The sequence below is a fragment of the Tamandua tetradactyla genome, chromosome 6, assembly GCF_023851605.1.
Source record: "Tamandua tetradactyla isolate mTamTet1 chromosome 6, mTamTet1.pri, whole genome shotgun sequence".
Taxonomy (NCBI): domain Eukaryota; kingdom Metazoa; phylum Chordata; class Mammalia; order Pilosa; family Myrmecophagidae; genus Tamandua; species Tamandua tetradactyla.
Window position 1 is genome coordinate 8,091,935 of NC_135332.1, and position 23,205 is coordinate 8,115,139.

The 23,205-nt window shown below is 36.6% G+C and overlaps 1 protein-coding gene and 1 non-coding gene across 6 annotated transcripts in view; both read left to right on the forward strand.

Annotated features, from left to right (window-relative positions):
• The window catches only part of CEP112 (centrosomal protein 112), a 587,527-nt gene that overhangs the window by 294,003 nt on the left and 270,319 nt on the right, over positions 1–23,205 (forward strand). The window lies entirely within an intron of this gene.
• Positions 13,540–13,646, forward strand: LOC143689144 (U6 spliceosomal RNA). Its single transcript, XR_013178610.1, has one exon. It is a non-coding gene; the product is annotated as a U6 spliceosomal RNA (small nuclear RNA).

Here is a 23,205-nt window from a genome sequence, read left to right on the forward strand (position 1 = left end):
AAGTTGGAAATCAATAATAGGCGGAGTGCCAGAAAATTCACAAATACGTGGAGGCTCAACAGCACACTCCTAAACAATGAGTGGGTCAAAGAAGAAATTGCTAGAGAAATTAGCAAATACCTCGAGGCGAATGAAAATGAAAACACAACATATCAAAACTTATGGGACGCAGCAAAGGCAGTGCTAAGAGGGAAATTTATTGCCCTAAATGCCTATATCAGAAAAGAAGAAAAGGCAAAAATTCAGGAATTAACTATCCATTTGGAAGAACTGGAGAAAGAACAGAAAACTAATCCCAAAGCAAGCAAAAGGTAAGAAATAACAAAGATTAGAGCACAAATAAATGAAATTGAAAACATGAAAACAATAGAGAAAATCAATAAGGCCAGAAGTTGGTTCTATGAGAAAATCAATAAGATTGATGGGCCCTTAGCAAGATTGACAAAAAGAAGAAGAGAGAGGATGCAAATAAATAAGATCAGAAATGGAAGAGGAGACATAACTACTGACCTCACAGAAATAAAGGAGGTAATAACAGGATACTATGAACAACTTTACGCTAATAAATACAACAATTTAGAGGAAATGGACGGGTTCCTGGAAAGACATGAACAACCAACTTTGACTCAAGAAGACATAGATGACTTCAACAAACCAATCACAAGTAAAGAAATTGAATCAGTCATTCAAAAGCTTCCTAAAAAGAAAAGTCCAGGACCAGACGGCTTCACATGTGAATTCTATCAAACATTCCAGAAAGAATTAGTACCAACTCTCCTCAAACTCTTCAAAATAATCGAAGTGGAGGGAAAACTACCTAATTCATTCTATGAAGCCAACATTACCCTCATACCAAAACCAGGCAAAGATATTACAAAAAAAAGAAAACTACAGACCAATCTCTCTAATGAATATAGATGCAAAAATCCTCAATTAAATTCTAGCAAATCGTATCCAACAACACATTAAAAGAATTATTCATCATGACCAAGTAGGATTCATCCCAGGTATGCAAGGATGGTTCAACATAAGAAAATCAATTAATGTAATACACCATAGCAACAAATCAAAGCAGAAAAATCACATGATCATCTCAATTGATGCAGAGAAGGCATTTGACAAGATTCAACATCCTTTCCTGTTGAAAACACTTCAAAAGATAGGAATACAAGGGAACTTCCTTAAAATGATAGAGGCAATATATGAAAAACCCACAGCTAATATCATCCTCAATGGGGAAAAATTGAAAACTTTCCCCCTAAGATCAGGAACAAGACAAGGATGTCCACTATCACCACTATTATTCAACATTGTGTTGGAGGTTCTAGCCAGAGCAATTAGACAAGAAAAAGAAATACAAGGCATCAAAATTGGAAAGGAAGAAGTAAAACTATCACTGTTTGCAGACGATATGATACTATACGTCGAAAACCCGGAAAAATCCACAACAAAACTACTAGAGCTAATAAATGTGTACGGCAAAGTAGCAGGTTACAAGATCAACATTCAAAAATCTGTAGCGTTTCTATACACTAGCAATGAACAAGCAGAAGGGGAAATCAAGAAACGAATCCCATTTACAATTGCAACTAAAAGAATAAAATACCTAGGAATAAATTTAACTAAAGAGACAAAAAACCTATATAAAGAAAACTACAAAAAACTGCTAAAAGAAATCACAGAAGACCTAAACAGATGGAAGGGCATACTGTGTTCATGGATTGGAAGACTAAATATAGTTAAGATGTCAATCCTACCTAAATTGATCTACAGATTCAATGCAATACCAATCAAAATCCCAACAACTTATTTTTCAGAAATAGAAAAACCAATAAGCAAATTTATCTGGAAGGGCAGGGTGCCCCGAATTGCTAAAAACATCTTGAGGTAAAAAAACGAAGCTGGAGGTCTTGCACTGCCTGACTTTAAGGCATATTATGAAGCCACAGTGGTCAAAACAGCATGGTATTGGCATAAAGATAGATATATCAACCAATGGAATCGAATAGAGTGCTCAGATATAGACCCTCTCATCTATGGACATTTGATCTTTGAAAAGGCAATCAAGCCAACTCACCTGGGACAGAACAGTCTCTTCAATAAATGGTGCCTAGAGAACTGGATATCCATATGCAAAAGAATGAAAGTAGACCCATATCTCACACCCTACACAAAAGTTAACTCAAAATGGATCAAAGATCTAAACATTAGGTCTAAGACCATAAAACAGTTAGAGGAAAATGTAGGGAGATATCTTATGAATCTTACAATTGGAGGTGGTTTTATGGACCTTACACCTTAAGCAAGAGCACTGAAGAAGGAAATAAATAAATGGGAACTCCTCAAAATTAAACACTTTTGTGCATCAAAGAACTTCATCAAGAAAGTAGAAAGACAGCCTACACAATGGGAATCAATATTTGGAAACGACATATCAGATAAAGGTCTAGTATCCAGAATCTATAATGAGATTGTTCAACTCAACAACAAAAAGACAGCCAACCCAATTACAAAATGGGAAAAAGACTTGAATAGACACCTCTCAGAGGAGGAAATACAAATGGCCAAAAGGCACATGAAGAGATGCTCAATGTCCCTGGCCATTAGAGAAATGCAAATCAAAACCACAATGAGATATGATCTCACACCCACCAGAATGACCATTATCAACAAAACAGAAAATGACAAGTGCTGGAAAGGATGCGGAGAAAGAGGCACACTTATCCACTGTTGGTGGGAATGTCAAATGGTGCAACCACTGTGGAAGGCAGTCTGGCGGTTCCTCAAAAAGCTGAATATAGAATTGCCATACGACCCAGCAATACCATTGTTGGGAATCTACTCAAAAGAATTAAGGGCAAAAACTCAAACGGACATTTGCACACCAATGTTTATAGCAGCATTATTTACAATTGCAAAGAGATGGAAACAGCCAAAATGTCCATCAACAGACGAGTGGCTAAACAAACTGTGGTATATACATACGATGGAATATTATGCAGCTTTAAGGCAGGATAAACTTATGAAGCATGTAATAACATGGATGGACCTAGAGAACATTATGCTGAATGAGTCTAGCCAAAAACTAAAAGACAAATACTGTATGGTCCCAATGATGTGAATCGACACTCGAGAATAAACTTGTAATATGTCATTGGTAACAGAGTTCAGCAGGAGTTAGAAACAGGGTAAGATAATGGGTAATTGGAGCTGAAGGGATACAGACTGTGCAATAGGACTAGATACAAAAACTCAAAAATGGACAGCACAATAATACCTAATTGTAAAGTAATCATGTTAAAACACTGAATGAAGCTGCATCTGAGCTATAGGTTTTTTGTTTGTTTGTTTGTTTGTTTTTTACTATTACTATTACTTTTATTTCTTTTCTCTATATTAACATTCTATATCTTTTTCTGTTGTGTTGCTAGTTCTTCTAAACCGATGCAAATGTACTAAGAAACGATGATCATGCATCTATGTGATGATGTTAAGAATTACTGATTGCTTACGTAGAATGGTATGATTTCTAAAAAAAAAAAAAAAAAATTGTCAGCACAATACTACCTAATTGTAATGTGATTATGTTAAAACACTGAATGAAGCTGCGTCTGAGCTATATTTTTTTTCTTATATATTTTTGTACTTTTTATTTTTATTTTTGTTTTCTCTCTGTGTGATCATTTTATTTCTTCCTCTGTTTTCTTGCTATTTCTTTCTCTAAATCGATGCATATGTACTGAGAAATGATGACCATATACCTATGTGATGATATTACGAATTACTGATTGCATATGTAGAATGGAATGATTTCTAAATGTTGTGTTAGTTAATTTTTTTTAATTAATAAAGAAAAAAAAAGAACAAATGAAACAGAACTTAAAAGTGAAATTAATATAGAAATCAGAAAATTATTGCATCCAAAATTATATTAATAAAACAAAATAAATCTTAAGGTATTTGTGGGGAAATTAAGCTTCCAAAGAACAAAAGGTAGATTATTTTTAAACTTACCTGGGTATGGATAAGTTCAGATTTTGTAACTGCAAAATCCAGTAGAATAGACCTTTTTCTTCCGATCCTTTAAAGAAAAACGGTGTAATGTAAAAAATATTTAGTCAATTTTTTTATTAATATGTGAATGGCAACTGAAAGTCGTTTTGAGACATGCCAACTGAAAAGTTAATTTTCCACTGAAATAAACTTTCTCTAAAGAGCCATGCAAGATGTTTTCAGTAATAGAAAGAGGTTGCTTGGAAAACTAACTTTAGAAACCAGATATAGAAAATTATATCATGAGTAGATCCTGGGATTGGGTGTGGGGTACAAGGTAAGAGAGAAACAGAGATAATAATTAACCAAGTATAATTAAAAATAATGAGGAAGGACAAGGAATATTGCTTATCATTACTTTTAGGTTGAAAGGTATAATTGAGATGATTTTTGGATTAAAAGTAATATTAGAAGGGTTGAAAAACAACAAAATAGAGTCAGCTCCTCATATTAAACTGACAAAGGAATGGGAGAGAAAGGAAAACCAACAAGCTTAAAACTTTTTATGTAACAAAATACTAATCAGAAGTTATTGTATTATAGGGTGAGTAGAGGTAGTCGAAGAGTTCTCTATGAGAATTTCAAAAGTTATGTTTTCATTTTGATGATAATCATCTGGATGGCAAATTTATAACCAAGAGTAACCAAATGATTTCAGTGCCTGATTTGCATTTATTTTGTGATTGTTTGGGCACAGTTCTGACTTCTTAAAGTTGGAAGCAATACAAAAAATCACTGAGGAAAATTTAGAGACATTTGGCTAAATAAAAATGATTTTAAGTTTAAAAAAATAACAGGAAGAGATAGTATTATAGGCAAAGATGACTCTTGTTATTAAATTAATGATTAGCACAAATTGTAAGAAAATCATTCAGATTCCGATAAATGCCCTGGCAAAGGAAAGGAACAAATAAGAAAAGAATCAAGTAACAGCCAAATACTTATACTTCAGCATTGATGTTAATAACAAATGCCATCTAGAATTAACAGTGTTGTACCCTCTAAAGTTGGCCAAAATTTAGTGAAATCAGTAATTTTATATAATGCTAGAGGGCTAAAGGTATTATAACTTACTGATGTCTTTTGTAAAGGATTTTGGCAATATCTGCCAAGACTCGTAAAAATGTTTATACCCTTTGGTCCAAATATCCTTACCCTTGAAATATACTAAATGCCTGAAGATGCCCTTTCCAGAGCTCTACAACTTGTAGGGAAATGGTTAATACCCTATGGAATATTATTCTGTCCTTTACAGTTATTACCATAGAGACTAAGGAAGACATCATTAAAAAGCAACACGAACTATCCAAATTAGGGTGTTACCATACATGTATATGAAAAGGATCAGACAAATATTCAGACAATGGTGTTATTTTTCAGGTGATGGAACCATGATTGATTCTTTGTAGATACCCCCTACTTCCCAAACGGTGACAGGATCACTTTTTTTTAATGCAAAACTGCATTCATATAAATTCATTTGGAAGTATTCAACTTTTTTCAGAATGATAGATTTAAAAACTAACTTTTTATTTTTGTATAGTCTGTCAAAAATACTTAACACAATAAAGGAAATTGAATCATCTTTTAGAGAGTTGATACTATTAATAAAATCATGCATTATTGTATCAATTTTTCTGTACTTTATTTTCATGAAAAAGAGGCGGAATATACAAGTAAAGCTTTTAACAGAAACTTTAATGACATCCAAAGGATCTCTCACGTCAGTGCGGAGTTCACTCATTTTCATCCTTCCGCCATCCACAGACGTGTTCATTGGAACCAGTGCTGAGAATGAAGGCCTCAGGCAGTAGTAACTCATCAAGGAAAGATGAAAGCAGGAATATGATCTAATACATTTTCAGAGAATATTTGTTGATGTGATGATATACAACCTTTATTATTTTTTTTTTGGCGGGGGGGTCATGGTCAGGGTCTGGGAATCAAATCCAGCTCTCCAGCTCTGCAGGTGAGAATTCTTGCCACTGAACCACCGTTGCACCACCCGACAAACTTTATTTTAGTTTGGCAATTTTGAACTGGAAATTCTATTCACTGGAACAGAATTTCCCCTGACTACTCCAGACTGTTAAGGTTTTTACTGTGAAAGTTTATCATGAGAAATAACAGGTATATAGGAGTAATCCCTACAAGCTAGCATGAGTTCAGTAAAAATTAGGCCGATCATTTTCTTTTTTGAGCAGGGTAGCTAGACTGGTAGATAAGGAAAGAGGAGTAGAGGTGCAGATATCTGAACTCTATTGAGGTCGCTGACAAGGTCCTTCATGAGGGCAATATGGAAGAATATGGTTTGGATATTTGCACATGTGTGTGTTTAAGTGATAGTTCAAAGGCAATCTCTAAATAATTCATGTCAACTTGAAGTGAGATTTCTAAGTGTCTAGCAGTCACTGGGTGATTCAGAAGTTAATTTTCCTACTTGCTTACACTTCAGAGGACTAGTTATCATATAGGATAAGGGGATTGGTTTCTGAAACTTTGAACAGATTGAAATGACAAGCCAAAATTAAGTTAAATTTATGAGAGTTGAATATTAAATTCCATGCTTTGGTTTAGAAAATCAGTACAAAAATGGTAAGTGGGAAATGGAGGGCAAAGAAGACAGAAAGAAGGAAACATTGTAAAAAAAGGAAGTCCAGTGCCTGGAACAGTGGGACAAGGGAGGTAGTAGCCCTAGTAGACCTAGTCCCAGCATATTGTTTGTCAGGTCCCATATCAGTTCCTATGACCAGGTTTAAATAGGAACCTGACCAACTTGAGCATGTTTAAAGGAGTGTTTCCAGAATACGGAAAGATCTGGAACAGTGTCACGCAGGCAGTGTTTAAGATTATTTTGCCAGGAGAAAACTAAGGAAAATTGCAAATCTGTTTATTTTTCAATTCAAGGGCCTGTCATGCAGGAATTATTTCTTGTGGTCTGAGTGATAATAATCAAAGTGGCCAACAGTTATTAGGGCCTGCTCTGGACCAGGCACTGCGCTGTATCTATCTCCTTACCTTCTTCACAATCTTGGGCGTCAAGCACCGTTTTATATCATTCTCATTTTCCAGTTATAGAGACTGAAACAGATACAGTTAAGTAACTGGCCCAAGGTCCCACCCAGTTCATAGGCAGTAGAACCAGAACCTGAACCTGAGTCGAGCACCTAACCTCCCCTCTAAACTGCCTCCCTGTGGAGTTCCAGAGGGAAGCAATTGGACCTGGGTATAGGCGGTACAGTGACGAATAATTCGAATCCTTTCAAAATAGGTCTTCCTTGAAAGGGAACCTCTTCGCCGTTGGGATGGTTTGTCTTATGAGAAAATACGTTTCCCAACATGAAGGGGTTGAAGTGTCCGTTGGCAGTGTTGTGGAAGGATACCGTGAATTCGATGGGCTGTCCTACTGTGAAGGTCCCTCCATATTCCAGCTTCTTTGGCTTTCTGTTCTTTTGCCTGGCTCAACCCTCAGCCCTCCTGTATGTCTCTTGACAGATGTAGACTTCTCTAGTTCCACCACTGACTCATTTACTTACATACCTGTCTAGCTGTATTTTCTTCTTTCAGGCTTCCATCTGCCTTCCCAGTTGCCATTCACATGCAAGAGTGATAGTTTTTCTGTTACTTTGCCTTACTTTTCTCTAAATGGTAAAGTTGTAGATATTACTATCATAGGAGTTAAGACTGGCAGGGGATTTAGTTGCTGTTCACCCAGCCCTTGCTTCTCAAACAAGGGTAGGTGGTCCCTGGGCTGGTGAGCAAGTACCAAGGTATATGTGAAGCTACATGCATCTTCTCTGCTGTGCTGAATTTGCTTGATTACTTTGTGGGGAAGCACAGTAATTTTATTGTTGAGTTAACATTTACATTAAAACAAACATATTCTTTACTGTTTTGTAAAATGCAAAGTTCTCATGAATTTTTACAGTCAAATAGGATATTTCAGAGAAACTTCCAGCTTGCAAAAGCTGCGTCAGGCTATGTCCTTAGATTAGCCCAGGGGAATACTATTCTTTTTCATACTGCTGGGGGAGTTTTGGTGGAAAAGTTTTAGAAGCACTTATCCAATCCAGTCCTCACATTTTGTAATGAGGGAATTGATATCCAGAGGATACGAATGACTTGTACCTTCTGGGCCTTAGTTTCCTTATTCAGTTCTGAAGTGGCAGCCCCTCCCGTATATAAAGCATCATGCCAGAAATTGTATTAAACTGAAAAAAAGCAAAGTGGTACTTAAAAATATCTGGGTAAGAATGCAGGCATAAAATGTGCAGATGTGGAAAAGACAACATCAAACACATGGAATAAATACACAAATATCCTGTAAAGTCCAAGCTTTCATCAAGATTTCCTGTTTCTTTTCTGTGTAACCCATTGGAACAAAAAGACCATCCTTATTGTGCTTTCACAAACCTCATTCAAGCTGGAAACAAACAACAAACCAGGCATGCTAGGATTTCCTGAAATGTGGAGGGTTTTTATTTGTGGCTATCCCATTGTATCAAACTTTAATTTTATATTTTTTATCTTCTGTTTTCATTACAAAGCCTTTAAAGTGAAATATCATTTACATAAACCAATGGTCAAATTCTCCAGAAATGATCAGTGCTTATTGTCAATGATTATAATCAAAACTGAAGGATCATTCTATAAGATACCATTATTTGAAACTCAAAATATTTGGGGGGAAAAAAACAATAGCAAAGATAAGACAGAAATTATACAAGTGATAAATAAGCTTAGGTTATTTTAGATCAGTTTGGATATTTAAAAAAGCAGAAAGATACAACTTATAGTACTTTCCTTTATAAAGGTTTTAGTCTTTAATTACCTGACATTTTAGATAATAAAGCCTAAAAGCGTAGGCTTATTTTGCCTACACTAGAAAAAGATATACTAGTACTGGTGTGTCCCAGGCAGGTAGAAGTATGTGGGTGGGTCCCACAGCACAGACGGAGATGCTGACCTCAGAGAGGATAGCGGGCTTCTTCTGGGACCAGTGAGAAGAGGAGGGAAATACAGACGCCCAGAGTTGGTAGATTTGTGGAAGGGAGATGAGGATGTTGTTAGTACTGGAGGCCTTCTAAAGTGAACTGGAAGACAAGATCATTTGCTGAGGCTAGAACAGTTACATGGACAGGAGAGCTCATAAAAGTGGAATTGTCTGAAAGTATTTGCAAGCCCCCTTCAGGGAATGGTGAGAGTGGGGAGAAATTCAACTTCCCCAAGTTGAATTCTTGATATTTTCACAAGCAGTGTGGACAACCAAAGCTATAGGCTGAGCCCCCAGTCTTGGGGTTTGTTCACATGAAACTTAACCCCATAAAAGATAGGTCAAGTCTACTTAAAATTTAGGCCTAAGAGTCACCCCCAAGAGAGCCTCTTTTGTTGCTCAGATGTGGCCTCTCTCTCCAGCCAATATGATGAGCAGTCTCACCACCCTCCCCCTCTCTGCGTGGGACATGACTCCCAGGGGTGTGGACCTTCCTGGCAACGTGGGACAGAGATCCTGGAATGAGCTGAGACTCAGCATCAAAGGACTGAGAAAAACCCTAGAATGAGCTGAGAATTAACATCAAGAGACTGAGAGAACCTTCTCGACCAAAAGGGGGAAGAGTAAAATGAGACAAAGTGTCAATGGCTGAGAGATTCCAAACAGAGTCGAGAGGTTATCCTGGAGGTTATTCTTATGCATTAAGTAAATATCACCTTGTTGTTCAAGATGTAGTGGAGAGGCTGGAAGAAATTGCCTGAAAATGTAGTGCTGTGTTCCAGTAGCCATGTTTCTTGATGATGATTGAACAATGATATAGCTTTCACAATGAGACTCTGTGAATGTGAAAACCTTATGTCTGATGCTCCTTTTAGCAACTATATCAACAGAAGAGTAGAACGTATGGAATAAAAATAAATAATAGGGGAACAAATGTTAAAATAAATTCAGTTTGAAATAGTGGTAAATGAAAGCGAGGGGTAAGGGGTATGGTACGTATAGTTTTTTTTCCTCTATTATCATTTTATTTCTTTTTCTGTTGTCTTTTTATTTTTCTAAATTCATGCGAATGTACTAAGAAATGATGAATATGCAACTATGTGATGATATTAAGAATTACTGATTATATATGTGAATGGAATGATTTCTGAATGTTTTGTTTGTTAATTTTTTTAATTAATAAAAAAAATTAAAAAAAAGTGGAATTATCTGAAATTATTTTGGTGATGGCAAGAGTAATCTGAATAGACAAACTGGGTGTAAAATTTCTCTTCAGTATTAAGTCCTAGATGAGATTAATGACTATGTATTGATGAGTCTCCCTAAAATCTCTTCAGGATGGGTTTTGGTATAATTTGTTGATTTCTAAACACATGTGTATTTTGCTATGCATCTTGTATGCTGGTATTATTTTCTTTGTCTGGTTCTTCTTTTTTTTTTTTTTAATGCATGGGCAGGCACTGGGTAACAAACCCAGGTCTCCAGCATGGCAGGCCAGAAACCTTGTCTGCTGAGCCACGTAGCCCACCCCTTTGTCTGGTTCTTCATGCTCAATTTACAATACTCTTTTTAAAATCTTTTTTTACCCTGTCCCAATGAAGATGAAGGAGTAGGATGCTTCAAGGCTCCATGCCCCACCTCCCCCTCAGGCTGTGAACATCTAGCAAGAACTGGCAGAAATGTCTTTCTCAAAGCTTTAAAAAACAGTTAAAGGATTGCAGTGATAGGACAATCATTTAATCAAGAAAAAAGCCTATTTAAAAGCTGTATGATCTCATGGAGCCTTGGCTGGCCTTTTCCTCATCCCCTCACCAGCTTGGCCCATAGTCAGCCTGTGCTCCTAGGAAATGATGGGCCAGGCAAAGGAGAGATTAAAGCATTAGAAACCATCAATAAAGATCAGACCTGGGACCTTCCAGACAAAGACTTTTCAAAAATGGTCCTAAATATGCTCAAAGAGTTAAGGGAAAACATGGACAAAGAAATAAAGGAAATCAGGAAAACAATAGATGAATGCAAAGAAAATATCAATAGAGAGATGGAAATCTGGAAATTAAAATTACCCCATAAGGGGCTCAAGAGTAGATTGGAGTTGGCAGAAAATCAATGAACTTGAAAATGAAGCAACTGAAATCATCCAATCTGAGGAGCACAGAAGAAAGAATGAAGAAAAGTAAACAGCCTGAGGAACCTGTGGGACACCATCAAGCATCCCAATATACCCATTGTGGGAGTCCCAGAAGGCGAAGAAAGAGATAAAGGAACAGAGAGAATATTCAAAGAAATAATGGCTGAAATTTTCCCAAATTTATTAAAGACATGAATATACACATCCAAGATACTCAGTGACCCCCAAACAGGACAAACCCAAATAAACCCACTCTGTGCCATATTATGATTAAACTGTTGGATGCCAAAGCTAAAGAGAGAATTCTGGAAGGCATGAGAGAGAAACAAAGCATCACATAAAAGGAAGCATCAACAAGATTTAGTGCCAATTTTTCATCAGAAACCATGGAAGCAAGAAGGCAATGGGAAAATATATTTAAAGCACTGAAAGCAAAAATTGCCAACCAACAATTCAAAATCTGGCAAAACTGTCTTTCAAAAATTAGGGAAGTATTAAGACATTCCCAGATAAAAGCCAGAAGACTGGCCCTACAAGACACAGTACAACAGTGTTAAAGATTTAACACGTTAGATTTAAGTACCATGGTAACCACAAAGAAACCATCAGAGAATATATGCAAACTCTTTGGGACAGAAAGGTGGAGTACAGGCTACTAAGGGTAGGGGCAAGGGCAATGGGGAGTTAATGCAAAATGAGTGTAGAGTTTCTGTTTGGAGTAAAGGGAAAATGCTAGTAAGGATGGTGATGAGGTTACTGCAACGCTGTGACTGTGATTGGTCCCACTGAAAGGTATGCTTGGGAGGAGTTGGGATGGGATGTTTATTGTTGTATATGTTTCCTCAATTACAAAAAAAAGAGAAACCAAAGCTTTAATGGCAATTAAATGCAATATTTGTTATCCGATGGGATCCAAGAATGGGGGAGAAAAAGCTCAAAAGGACTTATTGAGACATAAGAAAAAATTGGAATATAGGATGTAAGCTTTATATCAACATTAAATTTCTTGAACTCTATAACTGTGCTTAAGGTGATCATAATATCTTTCTTCATAGAAAATGTACATGGAAGTATGTGCTCAAGGAGTATGATGTGTATCATCTGCTCAAATATTCAAAAAATATATAGGAAGGATGGAAGGAAGAAAAGGAAGAAAAATGGCAAAAGTGACAAAATGTTAAAATTTGGGGATCTGGGTATCTGGGGATGGGGTGGGTGTATGTTAGAGTTCTCTGTGTGGGGTTTATATTATTTTTGCAACTGTCCTGCATATTTGAAATTATTTCAAAATAAAAAATTTTATTGACAGCCCAAAAGAGAGATCACTGCACAAGAATGTCTTAAAATATAAAATACTAAACACAGCAAGTATTGGTGAGGATGTGGAACATTGCTAGTGGATGTGTAAAACAGTACAAGCAATTTTTAAAACAGTCTGGCAGCTTCTTAAAAATTTAAACAGACATCTCACACATGCAGGCATCCCACTCCTAGTTATTTATAGAAAATTTTAAAGTACAAACTAATCTATCATGGCAAAAAGCAGATCAGTTGTTGCTTAGGAATGGGAGTGCAGGAGGGGCCAGTGAGCAGTGATAACAACAAGAAATGAAGAAATTTGGCAGCAGGGTGTGTGTGTGTGTGTGTGATGAATATGTTTGCTGTTTTGTTTGTGGTGATGGTATCCCTTATGTGTACGTGTCAAAACTTATCGAATTGTACACTTTGTGCAGTTATTGTATTAAAATTATATACTCAATAAAGGTGTTATAATTTTTTGCTTGGCTATTCTTTTTCAGTTAAGAATAAATAATTTTCAACCCCAATTTGGTGTCAGCCACTTTGCTACTCAGTGGTGATAAGAAAAATCCACTACCTGATCCAGTGATGGTCCCAGCCTTTTCAGTTATTTCTTCCCATAACCACCTAATTCAGGGACTGCAGCCAGCCACAGATATGCCCCACAGATGACAGGCCAAGTGCCAGACACCTAGCCATTGGTCTACCAGAATCAGAGACCCAGGCTGTGAAGCTGTAGAGCCTGGGTTCATGGACCCAGCCAAGTGTCTGAAGCCTGGGTTTCACTGGGCGTTGGTACTTAGTGAAAGGCCATTGGACCTTTGAGGCAGGGCCTCCTCTTTTTGTGTGTTCTGTCTTGTGCTTCTCATTTAGTTAAAGTCATATGGCACCCTTATTTAGAGCTGGAATGTGGAGGGCCAAGTTGAAGGCAGTTCTTTTCAGTAATTGCAGTACGAAGTGTACATGTTTGGCTTGAAGGACATGGCATTTTAAAAATGTTTTCTACATAGTGATATGGCTAACTCATTATTCCCTCTCTTTAGATACATTAAAAATCTAAAGTGGAGTGCTCACTTCAATAGCATATATACTAAAATTGGAATGATACTGAGAAGATTAGCATGGCCCCTGTGCAAGGATGACATGCAAATTTGAGAAGCATTTCATATTTTTTAAAACAAACAAGAAAAATAAAATTTAAAAAATCTAAAGGGGAAATAACCTCTACTCAGAAATCCATTATTTAGCCCAAGCTTATGAAACCACTGCTTTGTGCTAAGCGTGTTCCAGGTGCTTAGATATGGCGGTGAAGAAAACAGGCCTAGTCCCTGCCCTTAGGGTAGAGGAGACAAGTGGCAGCAATGTGCACATGTACACACATACACACACATGATGTAATGTAAGTAGGTAATGATAACTACTATAAAGAAAAGTCAAGCAGGTATTTCTTGATATTTCAAGCAGAAATAAGGTATTTCTGGGTGCAGGGGCTATTTTATATATGATTGTTATTTTAGATATAGTGCTATTTCAGATAAAGTTGCCAGTGAAGGTCTTTAAAGAAGTGGTATTCAGATTAACACCTGAATGAAGAGAAGAAGAAAACCATACAAAACCGTGAGGTAAGGATGAGCACTCCAGGCAGAGGGAGGAGCAGGTGCCCCGTTGATGTGTGAATGGGCTTGTTTGTGCCTCTAGTGGTCTGAGGCAGGGAGAGAGCGACAGGAGCCAAAGTTAAGCAGAAGGAAGATTATATAATGCCTGGAGACCATGATGGGGAATTTATTCTGAGTTTGATGAGAAGCCATTGGAGCACTTGAGCATGATCTGTTTGAGTTTTAAAAAGATCTCTCTAGCTGCTGTGTGGAGTTTTGATGGTGTTGGAGGCAGCAGAGGGAGCGGGGAGGCTGGTTAGGATAGCGTTGCAGGAGTGTATTGAGAAATACTTGGCTTGGACTGGGCTGGTAGTGGTGAGGGTGATGGCAAGTGATCAGGTTTGGGATGTATTTGCAGGGAGAACTTAGCAATATAGGTGAAATGGAGTGTGAGGGAAAGAAGGAACTCAAACCTGCTAAATTTTCAGCTTTAGCACTGGGTGAGTGTTGACAATAAGTGCTGAGATGTGAGTAGAAAAGGAAAGAGTGGAAGTCCTCTTTTCTGGGCACTGAGCACATGGGCAGGTCAACAGTTAGTGATGGGGAAGAGGTGGTGGAAGGGGCGAAGGAAACTGAGGAGGAGCAGCCAGTGAAATAGAAGGAAAAACTAGGAAATGTGGTTTCCCAGAGGCCATATGAAGTAAGTGTTCCAGGAAGGAGGGGGAGAGTAAGCAATTGTTTCAGGTTCTGCCAAGAAGGGAAGTTAGATTGGAACAGAGATTTACCAAGAAGGTCATTAGTCACCTCAAGACCAGCTTCAGTGACCATAGGAACAAAAACCTGAACAACATGGGTGGAAGAGAGAATGGGCTAGGAACAAACCTTCTGAAGAATTTTGAAAGAGTAGCAGAGAAATAGGATGAAGCTAGAGAGATATGTGAGTGTGCTGGTTTCAAATTGTTATGTACCCCAGAAAAACCTTGTTCTTCTAATCCTGATGCAGTATTGTAGGTAGGACCTTTTGATTAGACTATTTCTATGGAGATATAATTCACTCAATTATTGGTATGACCTTTTGATTTGGTTGTTTCCATGGAGATGTGACATACCCAATTCTGGGTGTGACTTTTTGATTAGATGGAGATGTGACTCCACCCATTCAAGATAGGTCTTGATTAGCTTACTAGAGTCTTTTTAAAGAGGAAACATTTTAAAGGAGCCAACAGAGCCAACAAGAGACCCAGACTTAGGGAGATGTAGAAAGAAAATGCTCCTGGGGAAACTGTTTGAAACCTGAAGCTAAAGGACCAGTGGATGCCAGCCAACCACGTGCCTTCCCAGCTGACAGAGATGTTTTAGACCCATCAGCCTTTCTTGAGTCAAGGTATCTGTCCCTTGATGCCTTAGTTTGGACATTTTTATGGCCTTGGAATGGTAAACTTGGAATCTAATAAATTCCCTTTATAAAAGCCATTCCATTTCTGGTATATTGCACTTCAGCAGCCTTAACAAACCAAAACATCAGGTAAAGGGAAAGTTAAAAAATAAGATAGAGTGAAAATGTTTGTTGATGAAAATGATGCAAATGGAGAAGAAAATACTGGTGATATACAGACACCAATGGAATAATTGCGAGTGCAGTGTGCTTAATTTGGCAAGAGACGATGTAATTCAGTACACAGATGGAAGAATTTGCCTTAAATGGCAGCAAAGACAATTCATACATTCAAGCAGTAGGAAAGTCAGAGGCCAGGCAGGTGGACAAATCAATTTGGTAATTAAGAAAACGGAGTAGTTTTCTTGTGACTCTTTCTAATTTTTCATTGTTCCTGAATGTTACACTGTTTCATTCAAAACTATAGGCAAATAATTGTTTAACATTGTGGTTTGTGAGATGAGGAAAGTGAAAAAGAAAGACAAGGACCATATATTGATCGAATTTATAACCTGGTTGATCCGTTTGTCCTTCTAAATTCCATACTAGTCGACAGACTTTGATGATTTTTATATTACATATGCATTCAACAGCAGTGATATACTAGACTAAGACAAATACACATTTTCATCAAGAATGCAATGTATTTTAGAGAAACAGATATAAAATAAAATAAACAAAAGTTAAAAATATACAGCTGAGACTGTGGGATCAACAATTACATCCTGAACCAAAGGGGGAAAAGAAGTGTAATTAATAAATTATCAGTGTCAGAGAGAGTTCAGATAGAGTCGAGAGGCTGCTCTGGAGGTTGCTCTTATGCAAGCTTCAGGTAGACCTTGCTACCTATCATAACCTGCCAACCCCCATCCAGGACCATTCCAGCCAATCCTAAAGAACATCTAGAGCAATATATAAGATTCCACAAGGGTTCCAGGCACTAGAGTAACTTTCCAAAAACCTATAACCTCCAGATGGGTCCCTGGTCCAGATAAGTCCTGAAACCTAGCCCAGCCTCTCCAGAACATCAGATAGTTCTATCTCCCTACCCCATATTAACGACAGACCTTCCAATATAAAAAAAATTTTAGAATTGCCATAGCCCAAACAACCCCAAAGAGAGTTATGGAAAGATCAAAGGTGATGGTGGAATTAAACATAGAAGGTAGGACTTAACAAATGAATATGAATGCTGAATCATTTAACTGATATCTCTTTTAGTCTCCAGTATTTTAGAGCAGATCTCTTTTAGTCTCCAGTATTTTAGAGCAGCTAGAAGTAAAAACCTAAAATCGTGAAATTGGACCCGTGTCAAAGTCTGAAATATGTCCTACAACTAATTGTGGTGCTGTGCTTTGAAATTTATAGTTTTTTTGTATATGTTTTATTTTTCGCAAAAATAGAAGGAAAAAATAGTCGATTGTGATGATAAAAAAGTATTTAAGCCCTCTAGCCTCCTGTATTCTGGAGCTGCTAGAAGGAAAAATATGAGAGGATTATATGGTAGCCCATGACAAACTCTGGAATCTGTCCTGTAACTACTTATTGAAGAGTGCTTTGAAAACTTGCTTTTTTATTTCTTTGCTTTGTATATATGTTATACCATACAATTAAAAAAGTTAAAAAACAAAAGAGATAAGAGGGAAACAAAAGTGAAAATATATAAAATTATTTTAAACTGAAATTCTAAATGTATTAGGGCAAAGTATCTTAGAATATTTGAAATGGTTAAGGACAGTGTTTGCTAACATTGAGTTGAGACTGGGGCAATACAGATATTTTACTCTTTTGGATGGGTTGAAACCCAGTCATGATAAATAATTTTGAGTTGAAGTTATCACATACTATTGAGTGAGGCCAAGAATATTAAAATATGGAGCAGTACAGAAAATAATTTTGAAAAATTCTCATGGACCACCTAATATTGAATATGTAGGAAATCAGTGGAGTGGTATTTCAGTTCTGGAACATTGTGAATTAATAGCAGATCCAAAAATTGGGCTCTCATGGATTCTGCAGTATTCAAAACGTTGTGGTACTAGTGAATTTTGATCCTGAATGTGGTGTATAGATTGGTGTGGTGGGACACAGTGAATCTCACTAGGATCAGGAGTTACTCTGGAGGAAATGCTCCCTGTGGCAGTGCACAATCTGAGCAGAATAATCTGATATTGAATGTCTACTCTTCCACTTGCTTTAAATCCAAGATTTGTAATGATAAATAAACTGTCTTAGTTTTTGCTCCCTTAAATTGAGGATTATGATATAAATTGTGCAAAAGAGCAAATATATATATATATATATATGTATATATATATATATATATATTTATGTATATATACAGCTAAGGTGTGTTTTTTCCACGAATTTTGAACCGCATGTAAGAGGATGAAGTCTTAGTTTTATGAAATTTCTCAATTTCTGTAGCTTAAGTTGACTATAATTGAACCATGAAAAAAGCTCTTCAAGAAGCATTTAGTTAACTGAATCCTTCCTAAGTTTGCATTGTGATCTAGCAGATAAAAATGCAAAAATAGTAGCTAATTTTTCAAAAAGTTTTGAAAGCTCCTGGTAATTATTGTAACTCATCACCTGGATCCCTAGAGGGAGCAGGTAAGTATTTTGAAATGTTATTAGGGGAGAAACGTGCAGGGGATAGTAGTTGCTTCCAGCACGTGCATCATTGATGAACATTCCCACATTGTCCCTGTTGTGCTTGCAACCTTCAGATCTCACTGTTTTGTGAGCCTGGGGAGCTGCAGCAGGCATTTATGTGGCTACTGCCAGAGTAGACATAGAAAAGAGATGAAGGAGCATTATATACTGGCAGACCCTTGTACCATCTCTATTAACAGTTAGCACTGTAATATTAAACTTTTAAATAAAGAGAACTTGAATGACTTTGACCTGCTGATTGACAGATTGCATGGCTGCCTGTTTTTATAATAACAAATTTCTAATCCTGGAGCCACATGGCTACACATAGATGATACAATCTATCTCTGCTCTTGACACATTGCCTCCTTTTTGCTATTTTTTTTTGTGCCCTTTCAATCAAGATGTTGAGTAAGACTGACCATATTGCAGTATTTTCTGTGTTAAAATGTACTTTTATTTTAACTCCAAAAGATTTTGAGCAGGTTTGTCTTTTAAGTTTATCTTAAGAGAGTGTTTATTTCTTGTTTAATGGAATATCCAGTAGCACATTTTATATCATATAACTGATTTTTTTTCAAAATTCAACATCTTTTGGTAAGGGCACAGTCTAGAGAAACTGTGCTAATTACAATAGAGTCTGCCCACTGAAGCTGAATTTTGGAGCTCTAGAAAATCTGGCAACTTATTTTGACTTTCCATACATGCTATTTTGCAGATGCAAGTCTGAAACTGCATAGAGCTCTAAGCCTGGTTTTATACTGTATCTCATTAAGGGCAAGATGCACTGGTGGTTTAGTGTGGATATTAATACCATGAATCTTAACTATATAAAAACTAGTACTAACTTCCCCCACCAAGAAGCAAGTTTTCCATAGGGAGCCCTTTCTTAGGACTTAGGATGATAGAAATGTGTTTCCTGGCAAGCTCTATAAGAAAATCCCTGTCTTTTTTTTTAATGGCTAACAATTTAAAGCAAACTACCACTTGGACTCTATTAGCCTGATGAACAGAATGGGTGATAAGAGTCTACTGTGTTTGAACTGCCCTTTTTTGGGGTGTGTGTGTGTGTGTGCATTGTCCAGGAATCATGTTTTTTAAAAAAACGTAGTCCAATAATAGTTTGTCACTGTGCAAGGTAGTGGTTGTCTTACTAAGTGTTTTAGTCACGTTGGTTTGAGGTGGAGATGCCAGAACAGCCTTGACATAGTATTCAGGAAAAAGTAAAACATGTCAGGAAAAGAAGAGCAGTAGTAGGAGTGCTACCTTAGATCCACCCCATGGAAGGGCCTAGAGGCCACTCCCTCACTAAAGAATTGAGGAATGCACTGGTGTTTAGGACAGCAACACTACCAAGAAGCTCCACCACGGCTTCTTCTGCTGTGCTGTTGGGTGGCCTAGTTCCAATAGGTGGAGCTCTGGAACGGCAGATACTGGGTGGGGGCACGTAACTGTAAGATGTATGGTGGATGTGATTACTATAACGGGCAGTGAGACCAGAGTGTCAGTCAAGGTGTTTTATCCTGCAGGGATCTGTGCTGATCTTGAGTAGAGCAGGGTGTTATGAGGGGTAAGACAGAGAGCCAGACAGGGTGCCTCTTGGCTTACACTACATTAACTAAAAAAGTCAAGAACTGGTAAGTGAAATTTAGACAGTTTTCTACTTCACTGGAAAAAATCATGGTCCTTCTCCAAGTTTACATATGTAAGTTGGTTCACAGACCCAGAAGAGAGACCAGGTCCCTTGATGAAGGATCTTGGAGAGGTACTGCAAGGAAAAATTCCCAAAGGAAGCTATTGCCATTTGACATAGTTAACTGCACACAAAGAAGAAAGTAAAAATTCTACTCAAATCTTATCTTCCTGTAATGACCATTGTTAATCTTATCTATTAGAGATAGATAAATAGAAGAATAGCTAGAAGGATAAGGAAATACATAAACAAAAAATATATTTTTAGAAAGAGGACCATGCTATATTAGCCATTTTTATTAATGTATTTAATTTTGTGAAATTTTTTGAAGAAAAGAAATAAGGAAAATGGAAGCAATTTCTGAAATTTATAAAGTTGCTTCTTGACCATATGGGAAAGCTATTTCTTAGGAAGTTGAGAAGTAAAGATTAAAAACACATTAAGCCCCAACCAGAACCCATTCCAGCTAATCCTAAAGAACACTTAGGACAATATATAAGATTCCACAAGAATTCTGTGCACTACAATAACTTTCCAGAAACCTACAACCTCCAGATGGGTCCCTGGACCAGATGAGTCCTGAAACCTAGAGGGCCCACCCTCTTCAGAACATCAGATAGTTCCATCTTCCTAGCCCATATTAGTGAAGATCCTTCCAGCATGAAAAAGTTAAAATGACCACAGCCCAGCACTCCTAAAGAGAGGAATAGAAAGCACAAAGGTGATGGTGGAATTATACAGAGAAGATAGGATTTAACAAATGATTATGATTGCTGAATCATTAAATTGATACCACTTTTTGTCTCCAGTATCTTAGAGCAGCTAGAAGTAAAAACTTAAAATTGTAGAATCGTAACCCATGTCAAACTCTGAAATATGTTCTACAATTAATTGTAGTGCTGTGCTTTGAAATTTATTGCTTTTTTTGTATATATGTTATTTTTCACAAAAAAAAATAAGTCAATTGTGGTGATAAAAATATATTTAAACCTTCTAGCCTCCTATATTCTGGAGCAGCTAGAAGGAAAAATCTGAGAGAATCGTATGGTAGCCCATGACAAACTCTGGAATCTGTCCTGTAACTACTTGTTGAAGAGTGCTTTGAAAACCATTGCTTTTTTATTTTTTTGCTTTGTATATATGTTATACTACACAATAAAAAAGTGAAAAAAAACCACATTCAGGTTAGGGTCATTTTTAAATTTCATGATTCAATTTTGAGAGGATTGATTTACTCCCTAGTATAAAAAAATAACAAAATTAAAACTCCTTTCCACTCATTTCTATCACTATTTTGTCAGCTGTAGTATTTTTGCATTGTTGAAATTTATAATGTTTATTATATTCTGTTCTATAACCACAGTTCTCACTATTTTGATTAAAGTCTCGGCTGCTGAGATTCTGTCATTAAGTAGTTTTTTCCAGGAGTGTTTAGAGTTGTATTCATTGCATTTTTGTAAGCATGAGAAGTACTATGTGTTCCCTTATTTCTGAAGGATAGCTTGGCTGGGCATAAAATACTTTGGTCATCCTTTCTGTCCTGAAACTTCATACACACTGTTCCACTGTCTTTGGTTCCAGATGTTTCTCAATAAAACTCCTCTCATCATCTCATGGTTGCCTGAATTTTAGCCTTAAATTTTTTTTTAATCAAGAGTTGTTTAGAAAAAAAAAAGTGATTTGGGTCTAGGTATATACCCAAAGAAAGTGAAAACAGATACTTGTACACCAGTGTTAATAGCAGCATTATGTACAGTAGTCAAAAGATGGGAAAAAAATATGTCCTTCCACAAATGAATGGATAAACAAAATGTGGTTTATACACAATTAAATATTATTCAGTCATAAGAAAAAATGAGGTTCTGAGACATTCTGCACAAAAGAACCTTGAAAACATGCTCGGTGAAAAAAAACAAGGCACACAGGGACCAGTATAATACGATGTCACTTATGAGATGACTAGAAATAGCTCTCTGTAGAGACAGAAAGTAGATTAGAGATTACCTGGGGATGAGGGAAGTGGAATGGTGGATATGGTGTATGTGTAAAAAAGGAAAAAAACGTGGTTTAGGGGCTTTATTTTTTCACATTCCTCAGTGTTTGAGGTTAACATAATATTCTTTAGTCATTCTTTTCCTCAGTCTGAATCAATTTTTCTTGGTATACAGTATCCTTTTTTGATGTATGCATCAAGTTCTTCATTCATTTTAGGGAAATTTTCTGATATCATACTAGTGTATACATAGATTTTTTTTTTTTTCTGTTTTCTCTCTCTATATATTTTCTTTGTCTCCTTCCTGGGCTTTTAATTTTCTGATATCATACTAGTGTATACATAGATTTATTTTTTCTATTTTCTCTCTATATATCTTTTCTTTGTCTCCTTCCTGGGCTTTTACTGTGATTTACATGAGCCTTTCATTGATGTCAGTCATTAAGTTTTCAGTCATGTTTATTCAGCTCGTTGTTGTTTCTAATTTAGAATGAATTTCCAAAGGGGTCATTTTGGCCAAGTTAATTTTTTCAGCTTTATGATCTCCCTTTTCAACTCATTCTGTATTGTTTTATCTTCTTTTCTTTGGGTTCCTCTTTCATTGTACTCATTTGAAACTTAAGTTCTATAACTCTAATCATTTCTGTTTTTTGAGGCAGTCCAAAATGCGTCTTCTTTCCTTCTTTTCTCCCTCCCTCTCTCCCTTCTCTTCTTCTTTCATTTCTTCTTCTTATTTTTCCTTTTGGGCTAATTTCATTTGTTGTTATTTTTTTCCCTGATATAATGTTTTTATAGTTGTTCAGGATCTTTTTTTCCCTTAATCTTCCTTGGGCTTAAAGTGGGCAACTTTGTTTAAATCTACTAATTGTTCTGACATAATATGCATGAATTTTCTCTGATTTCTTTTCTGCCTTTATTTTCAGCCTGTTTTTCTCCCTTTGAGTTTCAATTTGAGGGCATAGGTATTTTGTTGCATTCGCTTTCCTGTATTCTGAGATTATGACAGGGAATGGAGCAAGAGAGTATGATAGGATCTTTGAGTAGCCTTTGTTAGAGAAACTCTCTGTTCTGACTTCTAGGATTTTCTTAATTTCCTGCACCAGAGTTTTCTGTATGTATTAGAGGGTGTTTTCTTTTTTTATGGGCTCTGAAGTCTAAACTTCTATCAGAGGCAGCTAGCCCAGTTCACTCTTATTCATTCAATTTTATTCATCCCAACAGCCATTTCCACTCCATACAATTCTACTTCTTATCACCCAGGCAGCAGGAGAGGAAAAAAAAAGTAATCATAGATCTTCAGTCCATTTCTCTCCACAGTTGGGGTATTGGCAAAAATTCCTCAGCATTATTTCAATGCACCC